Genomic DNA, 23,223 nt, shown 5'->3' with positions numbered 1-23,223 from the left:
GTGACTGAGAGACAGGATAATAAAAAAAAAGTTCATTGTTTTTTACAAACTTTTAGCATACCCAGGGATTCGTGAGCCCACAAAATTTCTTTCAACAAGAACAAACATTTCAGAAAGCCAAGGCATATGTGACTAGAGCAAATGATTTCACAGTCTTCAAAATTTATTTCAATGATTGACTACATTATTGCCAAAATATTATTTTATCAGCTATATTGAAGTCACTTATCTTTCTGTCTCCTAACATGAATTAATGTAATCCTGCCCAAAGTAGCAGTCTTTATTCACTGACAAATAAGGGGGAAATTCAAACTATTAAAATCTGTTCATGTGATTGGAAAAGGATTGGGAATACCAAGAATTAGTAAATTACAGTCATTCATAAATATAAATAAAACCAACTGCATCATCATTTATTTTTGTTGGAATAAGATGACTCCACAGGAATAAAGGCAGGTTTCTTCATATTGGTGTCCATTGTTTAACATTTACCAGGAAAACACTCATTTTTTTTTCTCTTACATATTAACAAAGCTTATGTTATCTCCAGGTTATTTATTTCATTTCCAGCAATTAAAAAAAAATCTAGCACAGCTGAAAATATTATGAGAAAACATTCACATTATGCTATTAAATAACTGTAGGGAAGTAGTACCTAAGAATACTCATGCTTTTGTCATCAACAAAGTTATCAAAATGTTTATTATGAGCTCTGCATTTATGTCCTCTCTGTTAAGATATCTGATGTTCCTTTAAAAAAAAAACAGGCAAAGATACAAATGCTTTTCAGTCTGTTCCAATCCTCTACTTTCATCTACTGCTCATATTTAATGTTTTCCATGATTCAGTATTGGCATATATTCATGACACTTTCCTGGGCAATCTCATCCCCTTTGAATTATTATTACTCTTTCCACAAGTAATATGGCAGAGTGAGGACTTCATAGCACAATGGCTAAGAACACAGGTTTGTGCAATTAGGCAAGAGAAGGAAATAAAAGGGATTAAAAATAGGAAGGGAAGAAGTCAAATTATCACTGTTCGCAGTTAATATGTTCCTGTTCTTAGATGATCCTAAAAACTCCTCCAAAAGACCACTAGGGCTAATAAACAAATTCAGCAAAGTAGCAGTTTACAAAATCAGCATACAAAAATCAGTAGTTTTCTTATATACCAACAATGAAATCTGATGAGGAAAAAAGAAAAACCAGGAAAACAATTCTATTCACAATAGCCTCAAATAAAATAAAAGACCTAGGAATAAATCTAACCAATGAAGTGAAAGACATTTACAATGAAAATTATAGATGAATGATTTTAAAGAAATCATTGAAGAAAAAATTGAAGACCTCAGAAAATGGAAAGAATTCCCATGTTCATGGACAGGCAGAATTAATATTGGTAAAATGGACATACTACCAAAAGCAATATACAGATTCAATGCAATTCCCATCAAAATCCAAATGATGTTATTCACAGAACTAGAAGAATAGAGGACCCAGAATAATCAAAACAATTCAAAATCAAATAAACAATGCTGGAGGCGTCACAACACAGGACTTCAAGATATACTATAGTGCTGTAGTAATGAAAATTGCATGGTACTGGTATAAACTCAGAAACATAGACCAATAGTACAGAACAGAAAGCACAGAGACAAACCCACACACCTACAGTCATCTAATCCTTGACAAAGGTGCCAAAAACATACATTGGAGAAAAGACAACCTTTTAAACAAATGATGCTTGGAAAACTGGTTATCTATATGTAGCAAAATGAAACTAAATCCTTATTTCTCACTCTGTACACACATAAAAAAACTACTCAAAATGGAATTAGACCAGAAACAATAAAACTCCTAGAAGAAAACATAGGGTCAACATTCCAGCATATAGGTATTATTTTCTCAATAGGATCACTAAACTCAGAAAATAATGCCAAGAGTTAATAAATGGGATGGCATCAAATTAAAAAGCTTCTACTCAGCAAAGAAAACAATTAGAAAAGGGAAGAGAGAATCCACAGAATAGGAGAAAATCTTTGTGAGTTATTCTTGTGACGAAGAATTAATATATGAGAGAAAACATACAACCCTTGAACTTCTGAGTTTTGTTTATTTCACTTCATATAAAGTTCTGAATTTCCATCCATTTTATGTAGTAGAGTACATGAAAACAAAAAAAAATTAACACCCCAAACCCAAATAATCCGATTAATAAATGGGCAAGTGAATTAAACAGGTACTTCTCAACAGAAGAAATACAAATGATCAACAAATATATGAAAAATATTCAAAATCATTAGCAATTAGTGAAATGTAAATCAAAACTATGCTGAAAGACAGTCATCAAGAATACAAATAATAATAAATTCTGGAGGGCATGTGGAGAAAAAGGAATACTTTTACTCTACTGGTGGGGTTGTAAATTTGTCTAACCATTTTGGAAATCAGCATGAAGATTCCTCAAAAGACTAGGCAGCTAAACAATTCCTTAGTATTTACCCTAAAGAATTAAAGTCATCATAGTGTAGTAATACATGCACACAGGTGTTTATAGCTCTACAAGTTCCAGTAGCCAAACTATAGAACCAGCCTAGATGCCCATCAATGAATGAATAAAGAAAATGTGGCATATATACTCAATGGAGTTTTATTCAACCATAAAGAAAAATGAAATTATGTCATTTGCAGGAAAATGGATGGGAGTTCAGAACATTATATAAAGTGAAATAAGCAAAACTCAGAAGTTCAAGGGTTGTATGTTTTCTCTCATATGTGGAAACTAGAGAGGAAAAAAAGGAAAAGAAAAGTGGAGGATACGATGGGGGGGGGAATCACGAAAATCAAAGAGAGATCAATAGGACAGAGGAAAGGGTACATGGGGAGAGAGTAAGGAAGGGAAAGGAAAAGTAATGGAGAATGATATTGGCCAAATTATATTGCTATATTTTTGTGCATGTATGAATTTTCAAAAACCCACAATTATACTTGGAAACTAAAACATCCTTCTCTAGTAATTAATACATGGAATGATTAGGCAACTGGATAAGGGATTTGTGCTAAAACTGTCAAAGATGGTGGTTGTGATGTGTACTGAGATGGGAGTATTGGGGAGGAACAGATTTGGGGGCAGGGATGAGAAAGAGGGTGAGCTGAATTTTTGAGATATTTGGAGAATAACTGTCAAGGTAGATCTAGATATACGAGAATGTGGAAAGGACAGAAATAATGATTTTCCGTCAACCACATGCAGGTGGTGATTGAGGCAATGAGCTTAGCTGGATTTCTCTAGGAGGGAATATGGATGGTTGATTTTTTTTTAAAATAGAGTCATAAAGTTTTAGGAATTCTGGCATTTTAAGTCTGTGTAAAGACAGATTAGCTTGTGAAGTAAAACAGAAAAGTGGTGAAATATGTTAGTGAAAAACAGAACATGTGTGACATTGTAGACATCAAGGGCACGTAGTATTTCAAAAGGAACAGAGAATGTCCAAATTGAACGTGCTGAAAAGACAGAACTAAACTGCCAGCCACAAGATTTCTTGTGACTGAGGTCACTGATGACCTTGGCAAGAAGAATTTGGTGGAAGAAAGAGATTAGAATTCAGTGCAGAGAGAGGGTAAAGGAGTGAGGGGAAAAGATTAAGACATGGAGATGGTAAGTGTAGGCCTTTCTTTTCAGAATTTTGAAAGGAGTGGAATGAAGGGAGAGGTTTGGTTGGTTGATTGATTTTTTAATTTATTTGTTGTTATTAAATACACATGACAGTAGAGTGTATTTTGACATAAATACATGGTGTATTTGTACATGTACTGATTGATGGTTACAGGTGGCATTTTTATTGTTTTTTTTCTTCTTTCCTTCCTTCCTTTGTTTCTCCCTCCCTCCTTCCCTCCCTTTTTTCTTCCTTCCTTCTCTCCTTCTTAAAGACCAAGCAAAGTAGAGAGCAAGAGGCTAAGGTAAAAGCAGAGTTGATTCTGTTACTTTTTGCAGAAGGAAGGAAAGAAGTAGAAAGCAACCGCTAAGGGGTGGAATTATTCTCGTCAGGGAAAAAAAGGAGATGCTGAGCAAGGGATCTTGGCTCTACTTTCAGCAATGTTACTGCCGTCATGGCTAAGGTATAAAATGGCAGCAGTGTGCTGCTCTGTGCTCTTAAATCCACATCCATAAGGAAAATTCATAATATCTTTCCCAGAAAAAAAAATCTAGCAAAATTGCATTGAATTTTGCTTTGTTGACTTGGGTCATATTTGAAATCCTGAAATAATAACTGAGTTGAGGGAGAATGAGATGCACTGAACAACTTGGATTTGTGGTCAAAAGTGGGGGTGAGTGGTGAACCACAGGGCCCACAGTGGGAACTCATAGGTCCCCAAATGGACAAGGAAGGTCAAATCCAGATCACTCAAAATATTATCAGTTAATAATTTCACTTTTCTGCCTATTACATAATTTTTAAATAGAACTATTCGTAAATGTGACAAATTACTGATTTGAGTTTTTCTTCTTCTCCCCTTTATTTTAAACTTTTGCTGAAGCTGCTAGAGCAGAATAATATAACAGAAAGGAAGAAGCTTGGTGCCTGAGGTCTGGATTGTGGTGAGTGGTTATAACACTAACCAATAATTAAGATGAGAAAACAATTCTTAGGGGAAAAACATAACGAATGTTTCTCTTTTTACTTAATTTTAAATATGTAAAGTTCACTGTGTTTAAAAATGCAAAAGATATAATTCCAATGCTATTAAACATACCTCCATTATTCTCTGAGTTATATAGATACCTTGCTAAAATTAGTTTTCTATCAATTGCCGGCATTAAGCATATTTTGGCATAGAAGGATATTTGTATATTTTGCAAACATATTTTGCAAGCATATTTTGTTTACATTCGGTAAAATACAGAGCAAAATCTCAATCCAGTAGGAATTCTAGTCTAACCCCATGTAACCATATAAAGACTTTAGTACAATCAGCTCTAGTGACCTGTGAGTTCCTCAAGAGTCCCCATTAAGGGGCTGGGGATGTGGCTCAAGCAGTAGTGCGCTCGCCTGGCATGCCTGCGGCCCGGGTTCGATCCTCAGCACCACATACCAACAAACAAAGATGTTGTGTCTGCCGAGAACTAAAAAATAAATATTTAAAAAAAAATTTCTCTCTCTCTCTCTCTCAAAAAAAAAAAAAGAGTCTCCATTAAACTTCATTTTTATTTGTATTTATTTTGTCTAGCCCTGGGCTTAGGATGCAAGAGATGTCCATACCAGGGTTTGCCAATTTGATATGTTAGCAGTTTTTGTTTTTGTTTTTGTTTTTTTCTGAAATCTCTGTTAGGCATCGACATTTGAAGGATTCATGAGCATCCTCATTCCACTGGTTAAGACTATTAAAACATTTTGATTGCCGATGGAGTATTCTGCTATTTCATTTCCTGGTTTTCTCCAACAGTTCTTATGTGCATCTTTCCCCCTGAATTGCATGCTTCTTTCAGTAGAGAAAGCATATTCTAATTATAAATAAATTTGTTCGCTGCCCCGTTTATTCATTCTGCAAATATTTGTTACTTGTCCTCTACAGGTTAGAAACCATATTATGAAAATAAATAGGAGACAATCCCATGAGAACATTTATTGCCATGTCTAACCTGGACTGTGTGAGTGACTTCTTTCTATCCCTGCCACAGTACACAGCAGAGGATGGTGGCACATAGTAGAGGTTCCAGAAATGCTTCTTTAGTTGATTCAGGAGAATTATACCAAAGTAACTCTGTCTGCAGGTCTCCTCTACATGAGATACCAAATTAAATCACAAGTCATATTATTCTTCCGTCTTCTTCAGCTAACAGCTAATTAATAAATACCATTTATTCAAACCTATCATGTACAAACTTACATACATTATTTTTTTAAAAAACATAACAAGAACTTTATAAACTTCCTCATTTTATACAGGAGGATTCTAAGACTGAAAGAGGGTAGAAACTCTTTACACATTAAGTATCAGAGGTAGGATTTGAACCCAGGGTTGTCTGGGAATGAAGGTAATAGTTCTTGTCATCCTGACTCCAAAGCCCTCTTAAAATATCCCCTTTTCATACCCTGAGTTCCAATAAGCAAATCTCTAATTCAGAAGCTTCCTTCTTTCTCCCTGTACCTGAACTTTTGATAAGAGAAATCTAATTGTTCAGGCTCAATATGAACTCATATGTTTGATGATATTAATAACCATGAATCTTCTGCCGAAAAGACTGCACATTCATCTCTCTTTTTAAGAGAGGGGCCATTCGGTGGCTGTTTTAAACATTCTGTTATGCCTCTACATGTTTGGGCTCAGTAGTAAAGGAGAAAGTTTCAGGGGCCACCTGAGTTTGGCCTGCAGTTTCTAGGCCTTGGCAGGTAATCAGCTAGTGGACACAGAGTCACCTTGGTGATCTCTTGCACTCAGATGGGAATACCACTATTGAGCACAATAGGCTCTTTGAACTCCAAATGTTCATGATTCTTCTCACTCTTTAGAGGTTCACATGTGTAAACATCATCAAGAGAGCTTTGTTCTCATTGTTCTTGCACGTATACAATACCTATATTTTGCTCTTGTTTATGAAACCTATTTCTGTTACATGTTCTTACAACCACAATGGGGTCCTTTTCATTTTGACTTATTATCTCAGAGTTGTAGTGGGAGCAGATCCAGCTGAAAACCAGGCTTGTTGGAAACAATATAAACACGGGCTCACAAAGCTTGGTTGCTAGGTTATCCACACAATGAAAAATAGCCACATAGGGTTTATCACCAGGAGATAATAAAGGGACAAGGTGATGAGAAAAAAAAAATCAATTGCCAGTGATTCCATTGAGAGATGGTCTTTGAGGTCAGTGTCAATGAGCATCTTCACCATTGCCTTTTTGAAAGGTTAAAGTTTCCTGGGAAAGAACAAAAATAATGTATGTCCTGAAACAATAACATGCAGAGACAAGACAGCGCCAGAAAGACAGCGCCTGTCCAGCTGTGTTTCCTGCCAGTCCTGGTCCAACACACCCCACCCAGACTGCGAGCTAAGTTCCTAAAGAATAACTATACCCAGCAATGTCATGATGGATGACCTCTTTCCAATGGCTTCATGGCTTATCTTTGGGGACAGAGAGTTAGGAGAGATAGCAGGCTGTGCACTGTTGTCATAGTATGATGAGGGACCAATGGAGATAACAGGTCACTTTCTGGAGTTCTAGCTCACATGGGAATATAGGGGCTGAGTTCCACCTTCTGAGGCCTATGAAATCAACACTGCCTGATACCACTCCTATAACAAAACAAATCTCAATTGCATTTATGTATATCATGGTTTTTGCACTGATTTTATAGTTTCTAAGAAGTAATTTACTAATTTAATTAAATTTACTAATTTAATCAACTCCCCTATAAAGTATGCAGTATCACTCCCATTTTACAGTTGAAGAAACTGAACATAGGGGGGGTGAAATAACATGTGCAGGTCACAGGTCTGATAAGTGGTAAAACTCTTGAATTCTGGAACAGTACTTGGTCACATGATTCTGCCTTTTTTAAAAAAAAATTATTGTTAAAAAATTATTATTTCAATAAACTCTTAGGCAAAGCTTAAAAAAAAAAGCTGTCAACAAAAGTTCAAGAGTCATAAGCCTTCATTATAGGATGCCATAACTTGGTAATTTTGTTTTTATATTTAAATCACATGTCATTAATGCTGTCAGCCGTAGGTGAAGCAGCTGATTGTCTAGAACAGCAAAAGAGTCCGCCTTCAGGCATTCTTAGCTCTTGCTTCTTCTGTTGAAGTGTGTTTCAATGTGAGTGTGCAGCCTGCTCACAGGAAGCACCATCTATCCCTTGGGAGCATCCACACCTATGTGAGAGATTCAGAGGAAACTATAGTAAAGCAAATGTGGAGAGCTATCATAAGACAAATAAAAATAAATACAATAAAACGGGCACATACAGGAAATGTTGGGCCTATAGCAAATTACTTCCAATTTGAGACTGGGTCTGGGTGTTTTAGGTTTGTGTTCTTGACCCTCTGTTATTTGGTACAGAGGTGAAGCTTTGGTGGAAAAAATGGAACATGAAACTGAAAAAGAAAACTCAAGTGCTACTTGTGCCAAAAGGAAAGTTCTGCCAGACTTGTTATCTTACTGCCTCCAGAAGGGCTTATACCTTCAGCACTTTTATAATTTGAAGGGATGTCTAGAAAAATTACATGAAGAAAATAGAAAAGAGGTCCTTGATGTGAGACTCATGAACAAAGCAGTTTATTAAAAAGCAGGAGAAAAATAAAATCAATCTCTTGAGAAAGATAAGAGGAAGGTGGGGAAGAGAAATGAAGGGAGGGAGTGAAAGAAGGGAAGGAAGGAAGAGAAAGAAAGAAAGAAAGAAAGAGAGAGAGAGAGAGAGAGAGGAAGTTAAGTAAATCAGTCCTAAGTACCACGGTATTCATTGAACTCTCTGTGAACAGAACATGATCTAGGGCAGTATGAGTAGCTTCTAAGGAAAAGAAAAGTTTTTAACCTATGAGTAGCTTCCAAGAAAATGGCACAGACAAGATCAACATAAATTATGATGCCTAGAATTATAAATACAGTGAGTGAAGATAGCAGCTGAGGCCAGTTTGGTTTTGGTGATATGGTTATCATCATTGGGCAAGAAAGGAGCTCTAAAGGCCTGGGTCTATTCATTTAGTACTTCAATGCCCAAAAGGTAAAACCTTCATCAATCCCAACAGGTCGACTTGTGCGTGCACCCTATAAAGTGTCCATCACTCTTTGTATAACAAAACAAATATAGATGAAAGCACTCTCTGGATCAAGGGGTTTGGGCTGTTATTGGGTCCTAGGAATAACACAGGTTGTTTCTACAGTCCCTCCATCAGGGAAACACTGAACATCAATCAAAGCATTGAGTGTACAATGGCTGGAGGCGTGGGTGGTTGGCAGAGTCCACACACCCTGCTCTTCCTCCTCTTCTGCTCTCTGATTCCCCATGGCCAAGATTCAGTGAAAGCCCCACTCAGCACTGCCCACCACCCCAGGAGTCATCCTGATGAAACAGGCAGATATTCTGTTATTTTGGATACAGCAACTCTCACTGAGATTTTAGTGACCAAAATGTGAAGTTTGTCTCCAGCTTAAGTGAAATCTCAACTTACCAAATACAAAATAAAATTCAATTTAATAACTTAGCTTTGCCATTTTCCCCCTCCATCTGCTTAACATCTTGGTCTGAACTTGATTATGCTTTTTGTTAAAAAAAACTAAAATTGAATAAAAATCCATTTGAATATTAACCAAACTTAGGTACTATCTCTGGAGATCTTATTAATCTTAAAAACAATTCTGATTCACTTGGATCATATAATTGATATCATTATATAAATCTAATTCTAATTCAATTATATAATCCAATTTTTCAAATGGGACTCAGTAAAATCTTCTCAAATTGCATGAAGGAAAAAAAGTGTCAAACTTTTTTAATTATTGAAAAGAATAATTCTTTTAAAAGAATCCATTGAAGACTCCACAATTATATTTTTTAAAAAATAAGTTAAATTTTAAACATTTCCCAAGTTAGAAAGTTGAGTCCAAGAAAGTTTCAAAGAAAAGTACTTGAAAGGAAAAAAATAAATTATTATGCAAAAGAAACAGAGGCTCTGTTGAAGGGAAGCATAATTACTTAAATATTTATTTTTAAAGATTTTGTTGGCCTGAATAGCTAGCAACATCTAATTAATGTTTTATAAATCTGTTGCTATGCATAACATTCTACTTGTGGCATATTTTAATACATTATTGGGTCATGTTTTTGCACAGTTATAAAATAAATGCAGTGTTCTTATTACTCAACAGCACATAACTGATTTCATTAAAAACATCATCATTTCTGGGAAAGACACCATGCCTACGCTATTACTAAGGATGACAGGGGTGTGGCCACCATTTGGTTTCCATCCTCTCCATCTTTCCTGTACTAGATCTAACAAACATTTTGAGAAACAGCAGACTTGGAATTTGGGGCACTCTAAGACATTTAAAGTATCCTTTTTTTTTGCAAGGGAGATTATTTAAATTTGAAAAATTTATCAGCCTGTTAGTGGCTTGGGGGCCTGTTTAAACTGTTCTGAATAATATTTTTTGAACCCTGAGGAACAGATCTCATTTTACTTCAGCAAAGTGGGGCAGGTGTTATCTGACTATTTATATAAACTATTCATATATAATTATTCATACATGAATATCTGACTATTCATATAAACCAAAAAGAATCAGTGGACATTATTTTCTTATACTCATATACGAATACATGATCAGTGTAGCTCCACATCATGTACAATGAATGGAAAGAATGGTAAGTTGTATTCCATGTATGTAAAATGTGTCAAAATACATTCTCCTCTCAGAAAGTCACCAGGCCCTCGATGTCTCCCAGTTGTGAGTCCCGATTTCTGTCTTTTGGACTCTTTCATGTTCTTCCACATTGCCTGTCTTTGACAGTATCCCTCAAGGACCTTCTTCCCCAACCAGCTTTTTCTCTCTTCTCCACACCACTTTATAATCGCATCTTACATGTGAGTTTGGTTTACTTGAGGCTATGGCAATTGTAAAGCTCTAATAATGTTGCTTCCTGGCAATTTATATTTTATTCCTTAGTCCAAAATTCCAAAGGAAAATCATAGTTGATCCAATTCATTTTTGTGCAGCGCCCTGGGGTGGGTGAGTATGAGCCTATGAAGTGACTGTCCTAATATCAGGCTTGCTCAATTTTGGTGCAGGCAGGAGTTCAAGATGTTAAGGAACCAAGACTGTGGATGCAGTGTGTTCCCAAAAAGACTGATGGCAGAGCTGAGTGGACAGTTATCTCTAGGAAAACTTATGCATGCATTTAGTTATTAATTTATTTTTAATTAACAAATATTAACTGTGGATAATTTGGGGGCAAAATATGATGATTTGACATATTTTACATACACAGAATATAACTTACCATTCTTTCCATTCATTGAACATGATGTGGAGCTACATGGATCGTGTGTATTTGTATATGGGTACAGGAAAGTAATGTCCACTGCCTTTCTACTGTCTTTCCTATTCTCATTCCCCTTCCCTTCCCTTCATTCCTCTCTGTCTAATCCAAAGTACTTCTATTATTCCCTCCTCCCCCCTCCTTATTCTATTTTAGCATCCACATATCAGGGAGAACATTCGGTCACAGTACATTTTTTATTTGACAACCTCATGAAATTTATCCATTCTGTCATCATGAAGGAAAAAAATATCTGTATGCATAATCTCCCTCTTGACATAAAATCTAGACTTGTGTCCTTCACAGCACAAAACTTAACATTGGAGCCTCCAAAAGATGCTGGAGGCTCTGTGAATTTTAATCTCTGAAATGGGATGAATATGATTTATATATAATTTCACTAAGGACTGAATAGAAGCCAATAGAGGAGTCCAGGCACAGAGGGCGGGGGCAGGTGGATATATGGGGAGGAGAAGAAAGGGGACGCACAGAAGAGTGATGTGTCCTTAATAAATCCTGGAGGTCACAGGTTAAAGTCTGGCCATGTTTGTTTGCTTGTTGCTTTTTTCCCCACCATGTTTGTTATGATTACTTTCTCGTGGTAGATACTTAAACACTGAGTTGCTTAAAAAAGATCTTCTACTTGCCTGGACCAGGTGACCAAGGTCAACATCAACAGTGTAAGTCATGTTGGTAGCACATACCCTGGATGCAATAGGTAGGAGTGATCCTCCATCTGTGCTCTTCCCTACAAAACCCTATAATCCCAGTAAAAATAGGAGAGATACATCAGACAACACTCCACTGAGAAACACTCCTTAAAAAAAAAATAAGCCTAACAAGTATTCCTCAAAATAGCCAAGGTTCTAAAACAAGGAATGTCTGAGAAACTGTCACAGCCCTGAAGATCCTAAGAAGTCAACTGCACAAAAATGTGGCAACCCTGGATGACATTCTGACACAGAGAAAGGACACCGTTAAAAACTCAGAAAATATGAATAAATAATAGACTTTAGTTAATAATAGTGTACCAATATTGGCTCATCCATTTTAACCAATGTAGCCATTCGAATGTAAGATGTAAATACTAGGAGACCTAGGATACAGGAATACAGGATTTCTCTGTACTAGCTTTCTAATTTTTCAGTAAATTGATAATTATTAAAAAGCAAATATTATTTTTAAAAAATAAATACTAGTTAGAAGAAATTGACAAAAACTTTTTGTTTGTTTTCATGAGAAATTTTAATATAGTCGTTCTTATACTATAACTGTACTTCAGAGATTCTGCTACAAATTCTCCAGTTTAGGATATGGATACTTCATGAAGTCATCTTGACCATGGGTATGGAGATTTAAAATACAGAAAGAAAGGGGGAGTAGAAGGCCTTTTGTTAAGTACATGCCCTAAAGAACAATCAAGAATTTCAGGACACAGTCAAGCCTTTAAGAGCAAGATCTACTTTTTAAAAGCAATGAAAGTGTACTGTGAGAAATATTGTAAATATAGGAAAGGGGAAAAAAACCCCACATTTTCTCCCCCTATAACAACATATCACCTAATTAATTATTATTATAATTAATTATTATTATTATTATTCCATATTTCTTCTCATTTGCTGTGATTCTAGTGCTGAAATTGGGCATTTGGATTTTTATATTACAGTTTTATCATAAAAACTCCTAGATTACTTCCTTTCTTCCAATTTTTACTTTAAAATACTGTAAAATAGTCCATCAAGTGTATGTACCAAAATTCAATTAAACAATGTCCTAATGCTAACATTTCAAATAACTATCTCTAATACAGAAGAATCGAACTCTCCCTAATCCTTTCTGTGTTACTCAGTCAAATCTGAGATGATGACTGCAGTATATTTATTTCTTGGAAAAACAGTCAGCATCTGAGCCCCTGACCCTCACCTCCTGCCAGGGCCCAGGACCGAGGTTGCACAGTTCATGCTCAGCAGTCTGGGGCTGCAAAGTATAATCTCTGCAGCTGGGGACAAGCAGGCCTCACCATTCCTTTTATAGTCTTCATGATGCTTCACTCTAAAATCAGAGTTACCTGGCCTCAAGCATCTGAAATACATCTTGCTCATAAAAGAAAGGATGAAGGTTGCCAATGTTAATTTTATGCATCTCATGTCTTAAAAATGAAATCTTTTCGTGGGCAGGAATTTAAAAAGGGAGTATAGGAGGTGAGGGAGGCAATGGTAGATCATCAATCATAAAGTACAGTGTCTTGGAAGGTGGAGGCACCATGTTGTTTATAAGAGTTCGTCATGCCAAGATCACCTCCGAAGCTCGTCAACTCCAGAGAGGGAGAGATGCTCGACGTCGCACCTGGATTTTTACTGTGTTTGTGTGTGTGTGTTTAAATCACATATGATTAAACGCGACTTGTTTTTCTTAACTTCACTGAAAAAGCCCAATTTCAAGTTTGGTCTTGCTACATTGAGAGAAAGGCAATGAAGTAGATTTACCACCAATTAAAAAAAAAAAAAAGTTCTGAAGCAAAAGGCACAGGAGACTATGGGTTTGGACCAAAATATGTAGGAGTGCTCAGTACCAACTCATAAAAATGATCACTACATTGGCAGAATTTACGTCAGGAAGATGAAAAGCATGAGTAATGTTCTTGTCAAAAGAGGACATTCTGGACTATCCCCTACAAACAAGCAATAGAAGGAGCTGGAGGCCTGCCCACCCAGCCTCATGAGTAAACATTAGTGAGGTCAGTCCCCGCAGGGCCACACAGGCGGTTCCTTTCTTTGTGAATTAGAGTCAACACAGGGCCCATGGCCCATCCAAAGAGAGAATGGAAGAGCACAGAAAACAGATAAATGGATGGAGCCACATGGGTCATCTCTGATCCACCCTGGGGACTATGAGCCAAGATACACATGGGGACAAATGTGATGTGACAGGCAGGTCACTATCTGTGTTCTAGCTGCCTTGGGTAAGGCCTGCTCACCTTGTGAAATATTTCAGAGAAGGGAACTTAGTCCATTTTGTGTTAGTTTAATAGAATACTTTTTGCTAGATGACATAAAGAAAAAAGTTTACTTGACTCACAATTCTGGAGGCTGAGAAGTCCAACTAGCATGGTGCTGCTTCAGGTGAGGGCCCCCTGACTCTGTCACAATATGGTATAGAAGTAGAAAAGGAAATGGCTGTGGGAAGAAGGAACCAAGCACAGGGCATGGTTTCATTTTATAACAACTCATGCTCATGCAAGCTAACATGAGTTTGTGAGAAGCTACACTAGTCCCATTCCCTCTTTGGATGGGCCATGAGCTAGTGGAAGGTGACAACCACCTTCCACTTGGCCCCTACTCTTGAATATTATTGGCCACCTCTCAATACTGTTATGTTGGGGACCAAGCTTCCAGCATACAGACCTTTGGGGAGACACTAAAACATATCCAAACCACAGCAGGGACCTACCACATATTGAATCTTTTACAGTTAGACATGATAATGATCCTTTCTTTTTAGTTGGACTGCTCTACATTCTGTAGGATTCCTTCGTATGGCAATAGACCCCAATCCAACATTGGAGAATTTAAAGTCCTGATAAAGTCCATGCATCCCTTCTCCCTCAGAATATTTTTGTTCCCTTCATATTTTCTTGTGTTATGATTATTTATCTCTTTCAAAAAATTCTAGGAACCTTTTTTATGTTTAAATAAATAAAAGTTGGACAATTTATCATTTATTTTGTGTAGCTTTGTCAGCCTTATAGTGCCAAAGCTTATTTCTTCATAGAAAATTAATCTGGCTGTTCAATAACTTGCTTGACTCATTGTCTAACTCAAACTCTAGTTCACCCTTAATCAATCAGGCTTCAAATCAAGTTTAGCAGTGGAGAAAAGGCTTCACGTCTATTTAACTTTTCAGAAAAATTATTTAGTGAGTTCCCCAGGCACTGTATCTACTTTATCTGTTTTGTATTACTCACAAGGCCTAGCTGAGATCTTGGCCCATAATAGGAGCTCAGTACTATCTATTAACTATAATGAATAAAATAGGAAAAGAAATGGAGGAAAAGTTAGGATGTGAATATAGATTAAACAGAGGATGCAAATGGAGGTTATAAATAGAAATCTAACACAAAAGTCATGAAAGTGGATTCTCATGGCTTGCTTCTTTCCCATGCTGGGCAGGGGCCAGTTATGGTACAGGGGAAGTCTGGTGTTCCTGCCCTAGACTCAGCTTTGACTTCTGTTCCTGGCTGCTTGAGGCTGGGTGCAGGGGTCTGGTGAGGAGAGAAGAGCTTGGGAGGCTAAACAAGGCAAAGGTAAGATGATTCTGTGAATATATAATGAACCCCAGGCCACAAAGCTACAAGGATCTCAGTGCATCAGTCTTTGGAAGATGACATAATGTTGTCAGGAGGGACAACCTTGCCCCAGGTTATATACCTTGACTGGGGAGATGGCTAGGATTTTAGCTCCATGTGTCCTCTCTGAAGGGCTTCTATATACAGTGGACAGTGGCATGATCATTGAGGTAGTCTTGCCAAGGCTGGTGGTAGGACGTGTGAGAAATCAGTAACACTGCTTTAGGCAATAAAGAGATAGGCATCGTGGAGAAGTGGAGCAGTGATAGAAGACACCACCAGCTGCTCAAAGTGGGTATTTTGTTAAGCTTACCAGGTTGCTTTGGGTTTCACTCAATGAGCAAGTCCACCTAAAAGGGGTCCCACAGGGAGCCTGCCAGACCAGCACTCTAAACTACCCAATGGTCCTAAGTTCAGGAACCAGAGGCTGCTACACAAGACCTAAAGATTCTACTGGGGCACAGCAGTCTCACCCTATGTGGAAAAAGAGACTTCAGTATGTGCAGTATAAGTGAGGTTTTCCTCCTTTAATGAAGGTCTAGGTGGTTTTACACCAATACCTCTTCAGATCAGGAATCTATTTACTGCACCTAGAGAGGCAACATTGACCTTCCTGGGTCATTGAGTATCTGTGGGCATGAAGAAGGGGTGCTGTGGGGTTGATTGATTACTAGGGAAGCCCACGAGTGTCTCATAAGAGGGTTCTATTCTATGTCCTGCTGAGATTCTGATCCACACCTTCATCCTTGCACATGGGTCGATTTTGGGGGGACGCCTCGGGATTCTGATGACAATGCATCTTGTAGCACCACCCCCAAGGACTCCTTTGAACTGAGAATCTTGATGCTGAGTGAGAAGAAACTCCATGACTCAGTGATGAATGAATGCCCAGTGGCAGACATCCTAACACAGGCTTCCCCATGTAGAGCTTGTTCTTAGCCCTTTGCTACTTCTGAATTGCTCGGCATACATCCTTGACAAACACCTCTAGTAGCTATTTAGAGTGACACATAGATTTGCCATTGGCTATTTGCAAGGGGGAAACAAAATATGGTGTGCAGAGAAGGAAATACTCTCAGATCAAATTCAAATTCACAGTATCTCCTAAGCAAGTATCTTTGCTTTGGAAATTGGAGAGATTCTGGATTTTTGAGTTTATGGATTGGAAGAAGAGATGTTAGCACTCTCTCCCCTTCCCAGTTTCACTTCGCTTGTCACGCCTTCTGTGTGGGAACACCATATAGTGTGCTTGGACCTCTGTCCATATCAATTAGATTTTGGACTAAAATTGCCATGCCAAATGTGACTGCATTCAAGGACTAGTGGAAGGCAACTATTTCTTTGAACATAGCATTGTTATCTATTAATCTTTAATTCAATTCTTAAAAATGAAGAAGTCTAGTATTAAAAAAAAAAGAAGTCCAAAACTGTAATTAAGACTATATCACTTGATTTTGTCATCAATATTCTTGTCTGATTTTGATTTGGCATTTATTTCTTTATGTTCTTTCATGAAAGTACAGTGATGTTTGCATCATAGGTACTTGAGTTTGGGAGCCTTGGAAAGAATAGCCAAAGACACAATTTGCAGGCATGTAGTTTACTGGAAGTGTACATTTTCTGTGCATCTATCTACTGGATTCAGGTACTTTTGCTGATCTCATTTAATTTTCACAACAACCTTGAAAGGATAACAATAGCAGGCAAACTCTAAATGGTACTAGTCTAAGCCATTCACAGATATTCACTAAGTAGTAAGGGCCAATGTTTTTAGTACTTCCATCTTATAGAGGAAGAAGCTGAAGCACAGAGCAGACAGAAAATTTTCAAGGTTTCTAAGCCAGTAAATGGCATGCTCAAGGCTAAATCCAAGGAACCTGCTGCCACTGTCTTTGCTTTTAGCCACCAAGCTCTACTCTTTCCTGAATCATTGGATATTTCCAGAAGAGGAAACCAAGACTCCAGATACCAGATATCTTTGCATTAACTAATTGCAGATTCTTACACCAAGCACTCCTAGAGTCCCTGTGGCCAAGGGGACATATTTTTATGTGACGTTATCCTGTTCCTTTCTTGTCCTCTTCATCTAGCCACAGGTGATTAGATCAAAGATGGATAAAAGGCAAAAGCAACAATACGCTGGCCAGGAACTTCTGACATACAGACTGCTATTTTAATCAAACTGACCTAAGCCAATGATCATTCTTCTTAGAAAAACTGAAGTGAGGATGAGGACTATTTTAATTAGAAGTCAGAGAAATAATTGGAGCAGACCCGAGGTATAGGCCAGAGTCATATCAATGGTAAAATTCTTAGGTTCATAATCCTAAGGGGTTTCTAGAGTTGCCGCAAATCCAGTACAGCTCCACTTCCAGATTCAAATACATTCACCATCACTGTGATTTCTGACACTGTTTACCCTGAGACTCACCTCCATGTGAAGCTCTCTTGACTGTCTTTATCTCTGCCCCTTAGCCATAAACTCCAGATCAAAACCACAATATGGTTCACAGTGGACCCAAACTTTGAATCCATATTTACCTGGCTCAAGAGACAATGAGATTTCACACCCTTCATCCAGACCAAGGAGAGCAGTGTATCTATTCTGGCATTTTTGATCACCTTCACAAGTGCTTTGAAAATCCCAATTGGGTGGCAGGCATAGCCTGGTTAAACAAAAGCTAGGTGGACACAGCACATTACATGCAACATGAATACCTTAAAATGGGACCATTGTTCAATTTGAACATAGTCTTCTGGAAGATGTTAGGGTCCTTTTGTCCAGACTGGAGAATCTGTGCTCAAGGAGTACTTGTGAAGCACCCCACATCTTGGAGAAGGCAAATAAGGCAAAATGTCAAGTTAATACACATATGGTAAACATTCAGCTTACTCCACTTCTTTACTGCCATAAAAATAGAATCTAGTTTTGTTCCTTAACCTCCTACAGTCCCTAAATATAATACATCAATTTTTAAATAGAACTGTAATCTATGTTTATTGTATTTCTAAACTGTTTATTTTCCTTCTTATTGGTTATTTTTCTAGTTTTCTATCAATTTATATTTTTATTTATCCTTCCTCTTTTTTATCCTAGAATTTAATTTAATTATTATTATTATTTTCTTCAGATTATTCATTAATCACTTAAATTTATTATCTTTTCTTAATTTGTGAAATGGATGAAAGGAAACATGGTTGAAAAGAGAACAGTTATAAACACACTCATTTCTCACATCCCATGAGAAAAACCTCCTGTAGGAATGATGATCCTTCCTCTTTCCTATTGATTCTTGAATAATAGTCTTTAGACGAAGACATAATATAATACGAGATGAGATTCATAGCCAGGCTTTTGGAGTTCAGCTTTCTAATCTTTCTGCCTCTAACTTGTCTGTTGCTGGTCTGATGAGCTTCTTTCATTCAAATCAGTTACAGGAAAATGACTTGAACCATGGGCGTATTCATAAGTGTAGGGTTTTTTTTTTATATAAAATTAAACATACACTTACCATATAAACCAGGAACTCACTGCTAACCCCACTCAAGAAAAATAAAAACTACGTTCACACAGAAAAATTAAACATGAATGTTTATAGCAGCTTTGGTTGTAAGGTAGAAATAATCTAAATATATTTCAACTAGTAAAAGGATGCCCAACATGTGATACACCAATAAAATGGAGTATTACTATTCAGAAATGGAAAGCATTACTGAAATGTGAGACACCACAGATGAAGCTCACAAATGCAGTATGCTAAGTGAAAGAAGCCAGACTCAAAAGGCTATGTTCTCAAGAGACTTCTATTTGTATGACATTTAGGACAAGAGAACAGATCAGTGGTGGTCAGGGAGAAGGTGTGGGAAAATGGGCTGACTTCAAAGGGCCAGGAGCAAACATTCCTGAGCTTTGAAACTATTCCACAGCTTGATTGTGTTTGTGCTTACCCTACTGCATGCATTAGTCAAAATTCACAGAACAGTACACTAAACATGGTGAATCATACCATATGTAAATTACACCTTAATAGGAAACCATCTTCGAAGTTGAGGCTTGAGAATCAGATTGCATTGAAAACCAGGCTCCTCCACATTTGGGCCATATAACCACATGTTACATAACACACAGGTTACATAGCCTGCGTCTCATTTTCTTGACTTATAAAACAGAGCTAATGGCCGCAGAGGGTTGTTGTTAAATAAAGTAACATATATAATTGTTTAATGTTATGCTGTACCATGCAAATGCTCTATAAATTTTTAGCTATTACTATTTTTGTCCCCCATTAAAGTTAAGAGGATATTTAGAGCAAAGATTTCTAGACAGAGTTGTATGAGTTTCTCCTCTAAATAGGAAATAGAAGTTTATTAGCTACTTTGTGAAGAATGCTGGAGCCTCAGGAAAATGAGGACTTTTTTTCTTAACATTCTGAGCAAAATTTAATTTCCCCATAAAAAATCTTTTCAATTCTTTCTCTAGAATACTGAAGATGTCCCCATATACCACTGTCTGAAACACTAGCCTCTTCTACTTTCCCCACTCACAGTATCCTTTTCTTCAGTTCACTCTTCTACCTTTTTCCTTTCTCAACATTTTTTCAGCTGGATTCTGTGAAATTCCTGTTTCATGCTGATTCACTCATTTATAGAGACACACAGACACACAGCACAGACACAAATATACTCATAAACCTACTTTCACAGAACAACAACTTTATCTTAAGCAAAACTAGATTTTTTTTCACAGTTGTCCCCTACCCCAGGAAACTTTCTTAAGCAAAAGATGTTACTTCTTCCTTGTTTCATATCAGCAGAATCCATCCAAATGTCAGTGCCATAAACTAGCTGTGAGACTGAAATGGTATCACTGCATCACACCCAAAATATATGACCCAAGGTTCTACAGCTAGAAAGCTTAGCACTAGTCTTTGGCTGAACCCTCAGCTCCCTTCAACAAATATCTTTGAATGTCAAGATAATCTACTGCTACCTCTCCCATTCTGTGATTCTGCCAATTCTTCACTATCTCCTCAGTCTCTCTATCTACCATGCATCTTTACCACCTCTCTTTAAATTGACAGATTCATGTATAAGGGATCACTCCAACAGCAGTGAAGAAGGTGCAGGAGCTAGCCTCTGACATAGCCCTGATGAACTTGGCCTTCCACTCGTCACACCTTTATGTAATCTCCTTCTTTCAACAGACTGCATATCAACAGAGTTCTCTAGAGGCAACAAGAGATGACTTCCGAAGTTAGATTACAAAAAGAATTGAAGCTTCTTCCTGGGAATCTTTAGTCACTATTCTGGTAAAGATTAAGTTCCAGGCCATAAGGTCATTTGAGCAATTCTGAGGAGAATATCATCAAGGAGGAACTGGGGCTTCCCATAAACAGCTCACACCAGTTATACATAAGCCATATGAGACAGCCACCTTTCAAGTGGATACTCCAGCTCACGTCAAAGCTTCAGACAACTGTAGACTCACCTAACATCTTGACTGTAATGTCATGGAAGACTCTAAGTCATAACCACACACTAAATATCTCCCAAATTCCTGGCCTCCCCAGGAAAATATGAAATTATAAGGGTTTATTGTTGTTTTAAGTTACAGCATTTTAGAATAAGCATGCTGTCAGAGATAGCCAATACAGATAGATTTAACCAAACAAGACCAAGGGAAGGAAACTGGTTAGGAGGTCATAAACTAGTTCATGCAAATGCCAACAAAGCTTGAAGTAGAGCTGTGGGGGTACAGAGGAATAGAAGAGTAGGACTCAAGAGCTATTTAGGAATAGAAAGGAATAGAAAACTGCATAAAATTGAGTGGTTGTAGGCGTTCCAAGAGCATATCATTATTCTCAGCTTTCTAGTTTTGGTGGCTAGGTGCCAAAAGTTAAAATAAAAAAGGCAGGAGACAGAGTACCATTGGAGAGAAGGAGGATGAGCACAAAATTGTGACTTTGAAATTGGTTCTCTGTAGATGTACCACCAAAGACCTCCACGGTGCTTACTTTGATGAACTCTTTCAGTCTGTAACTTCCTGATTCCTGCTGCATTTGACCTTGTTAACTACGTTTCTTAGTCCTGGACATTTTCTACTTCATTGGATCAAGATTCTCTGGTTCTTCCCTAGCTCTCAGATTTTCTCCTCAGTCTCCTTCATTTCTGTGTATACTCAAATATGAAAGTTCCACATGATTCCTCTTCAACCTGCTATTCAGCTTCCTTCAAATATTCTGCAATAAGTTTCCAGAACCTAAAGATTTATCTCCTGAAATTCAGCAGAATGAGATTTTGGAAACACGTAAATGCGATATTATTTCTTTCCATGGATCTATATTCAAGTTTCTTTTTGACATAGCTGTATAATCTTTAACAATAACTCTAATTTTCTGTAATTATTATAATGGCATGTGTGTGTGTACACTTACATTTATATATTGAGTGTGTATACCTATATACATATACATATACACATATATCAATAATATTGAGTAAGTATGGGGTTTTCAGGAGCACATGTCAGAGGATCTCTAAGTTAGTCATTAGAAATATTTGGAAATATTCTTCTGGATACATCATAGAATTGAACTTTCATGTATCTTTACCCTTTTAACTAAAGTTCGGTCATTTTTTTTTTCAGCCAATGAAATAAATGTAAAGAGAAATGAAACCTGAAAATTCTGCATAGAACAATTAAGAGCCAGTGCTCCATATACCAAGTTCTTTTTCCTTTGTTTTGGTTCTAGTCCCTGAATGATTACAGGGAGCAGGGCTCCTTGATGATTTACATTAGATGTGAACATGGGAGAAATAAGAATTTTCATTGTGGAGTCATTAATTTATTTTAATCAAGCCATTACCCAGCCTATCCTAAGTGATGCATCTTCAACTTGATTCCAGATAATGCAAAACTATGTCTCCTCAAGTTCTGAGGCTCTTTGTTATCAGTAATATCTGAGACTAATGATCTCAAATACTTCAGTTAATTAAGAATCACTGTTATATATATTTTTTTCTGGGTAACATATGCCACTTCTCAGAGTGGTAACTGAAGACTTCTTCCTGTTTCATTTTTTTAAAAGGACATATTTTTGGCTGAAAATTACTTCTTTCAATTCAATTTTAAAATTCAGGTAAAATATGGAGGATACTTGAAATTTCTTTTGAACATCTTTTGTGCTATCAGGACATAAAACATTCAGGATACCACTTAATATGTAAAATTACTTAAAAGATATAGTAAAACCTCTGGTTTCTTGGTGGTGATAGGATCAAAGTATCAAAAAATTGAAGAAATTAATTTTGGTTTATTTCTTCTGTTATCCCTATGTAGCCATTGAATATTTCGTGTTATAAGTCACTATTATCAATTTCTTATGAATCCAGGTAACTTGGAACAATATTGGCCCCAGAAAACTTTGAGAATGCTAGTAATCCATAAGATTGGACATACATTCTCTTTTTATTCTTTTATTTATTTTTATTAATTATAATTATACACAATAATGTGCATGTATTTTCTTTTAAATAAAAACTTTGTAGGAATTTTTTAATCATTTCAACACTGTACCTACTGACTTACGGCCATACAAGAGATTTACTATGAGGGCAAAACACAGAAGAACACTCAAGTGAATGGAATCTTGCCAGAGTTCTCTGGAATCTCCGGTATGTCCACATCTTTCCCAAACAGTTACCTTAGGTAACTTTTTCCAGAAACATTGAGGGATCCCTTAGAATTTTCAGCACTCTGTAGAACATATGATACATACCTTCGTCATCTCAGGCTGCTATAAGAAAATATCATAGACTGAGTGGCTTAACAAC

At 37.0% G+C, this 23,223-nt stretch overlaps 1 long non-coding RNA gene across 11 annotated transcripts in view; it reads right to left on the bottom strand.

Annotated features, from left to right (window-relative positions):
* Window positions 1-129: 129 nt before the first annotated feature.
* LOC110598609 (uncharacterized) overlaps window positions 130-23,223 on the bottom strand; it is a 34,081-nt gene continuing 10,987 nt past the window's right edge. For 5 of the 11 annotated variants that reach the window (XR_013424833.1, XR_013424834.1, XR_013424835.1 and 2 more), the window contains 2 exons: window positions 18,109-23,186; window positions 130-7,878 (listed from right to left, as the gene is read on the bottom strand). This is a non-coding gene — a long non-coding RNA (uncharacterized LOC110598609). Of the gene's footprint in view, window positions 7,879-9,272; window positions 11,804-18,108; window positions 23,187-23,223 lie in introns of those variants that run through there. The other 6 variants (XR_013424829.1, XR_013424836.1, XR_013424831.1 and 3 more) reach the window with 4 other exon arrangements.

The sequence above is a fragment of the Ictidomys tridecemlineatus genome, chromosome 8 (assembly GCF_052094955.1).
Source record: "Ictidomys tridecemlineatus isolate mIctTri1 chromosome 8, mIctTri1.hap1, whole genome shotgun sequence".
Lineage (NCBI taxonomy): Eukaryota > Metazoa > Chordata > Mammalia > Rodentia > Sciuridae > Ictidomys > Ictidomys tridecemlineatus.
Note: the sequence above shows the minus strand (reverse complement) of the source record. Positions and strands in the feature narration are given on the sequence as shown.